Raw genomic sequence first — 2,099 nt, 5'->3', positions numbered from 1 at the left:
TTGTTTATAGTTCTCTTTAACACTGTTTCAAAGAATTCTGGCTCATTAAGAGCCATTTGGTGCTTTTTCTACATATTTTATAACCATGTGAACCTTCAAAAAAATTAGTATGCTCGTCAGCCCAAACCAGTCTTCATAAACAATGTTAAAAATGTTGCCTCATGTGCAAGAGTATCATGGTTGGCTCCTTCTCCACAGGCATTAAAGGGCTGTAAATATTGTACTATCATTTTCTGTTTGGCCTGTAACCAGAAAGTAGCTGTGCTGCAAGCAGCCATTATCTTACAGTGTGTTTCAAAATCCTATTACTAACCACGTTTAGGCTATATGAACCTTGAAAGACGTAGTTGGCATACTGTCATGCTGCACTTACGTCAGTTGTTAGTCTTATTAGGATGAAGGGGAGCAAACGCTTCTTTTTACTTTCTCTCACTTTTGTGTCTCTTTATGAAGAGGTTTTCAACCCAACTCATTAATCACATGGTCTTTGGAAAACTGAGAGGCATTGCTAAGTGTTTAACCACAAAGTCTCTGGAATTTATTGCATTCTTCCATTTCTCCTTAAAAGAAATACTTTACAATTTAATCTCTTTATACATAACCACATTCATACATAATTTCACATAAGTACATATATACAATCACATATATGCTTTGTAAAAAGGTGTGATCATTTTTTTTCCCCTTCCATTCTTTTTGCTTGGCTTGGCTCCTCCATCTTCCTCTCTTCCTCCTTTCCCCACCTCAGCACCCAAGGTCATCTGTGCTGAGAATCTGGGATGTGTCCTTCCACATTTTCTCCTTACTCANGATATAGGAAAAAAAATGTTTTTTTCATGTGACTTGAAAAATAGCATTTGATTGTAATTATTTACCAGGTATACCTAAAGACAAAAAAAGAGCAGTAAAGAAATACTAAATTGTGTTCAATAAACTTATGTTTAGTAATAATACTATTGCTCTTTTAATACCTTTATGTGTATATTATGTTATTAACATAATACCATTATGTTAATGTTATTAGGAAATAAGATTTTTAGTGAAAAAGAAGAGAGGTATGTCTCATATTTAAAAACTAGAAGCCTGGAATCTTTCATTTGAATTGTAAATATCAATAAAAATTCATGATTTATTTTCTTTTTCTGAAGAACATATTTCCTAGATGTGTCTGCTGAGCCTGAAAGCCTAAAATTAATAAAAACTCAGGAGCAATGGTATCCCACTATTTGGACTGTAGTCTGTAAATAGCATTTCCCCTTAAAAGGAACCAGGGTTCTTTGGAAAATGGTTGAGTATCAACTCGATCCTGCCATCCTAGAAAGTAAGCAAGAAATCCAAGACTACTGTGTCATGTCAAAAAGATACAAGGGCCAAAACGAAAAAACTCCCATTGGGCTATGCATGTGTGGGGGCAGGGAATACATGGGAAATCTCTGTACCTTCTGCTCAATTTTGCTGTAAACCTAAAACTGCTCTAAAAAATAAAGTGTATTTAAAAAAAATTTTTTTAGACTCCCTCTGGCAAAAGGTAGGATAATTTGAGCATGAGAAGAATAATGACAATGAAATAAAATTCATCAAATCTATAAAATTCCTTGAGATCTAAGAACAACAACAAAATATCAAGTATGCATTGAAGGCTGCTAGGGCACTAAACTCATTATTCTAAAAACAAGCAGGCGTTTGTCCTGCTTTTCCTGTACAAACTGTATTTCAGGGTGATCAAATAACTAGTTGTTGATGGAAAGTTATATAAAGCAGAGTTACAGGTTAAAAATGCAAAGGGAAATAACAGAGTTTTTTTTACTGCTGTTTTATAATGCTTAATGAACTACTAGGATTAAGTAATGATCATCTATGGTTGCTCAAGTCACCAGAGGAAAAGCTGATGGGTAACTTCATATCAAACAGATCTCTTATCATCAATAAAAGCGGGATATCACATGCCTCCTGTGATCTAGTCAGAAGCACACAGCCCCCTCTCCATCCCCCGCAGATGGATCCTGAATTTAATCCTACCTCTAGATCTAACTAGTTATTTACAGAAAATGGGGGAGATAGAGAAACAAATTAAATGATCAAGAAGAAGCAATCTGCCA

The sequence above is a fragment of the Hipposideros armiger genome, unplaced genomic scaffold (genome assembly GCF_001890085.2).
Source record: "Hipposideros armiger isolate ML-2016 unplaced genomic scaffold, ASM189008v1 scaffold_73, whole genome shotgun sequence".
Taxonomy (NCBI): domain Eukaryota; kingdom Metazoa; phylum Chordata; class Mammalia; order Chiroptera; family Hipposideridae; genus Hipposideros; species Hipposideros armiger.
Note: the sequence above shows the minus strand (reverse complement) of the source record.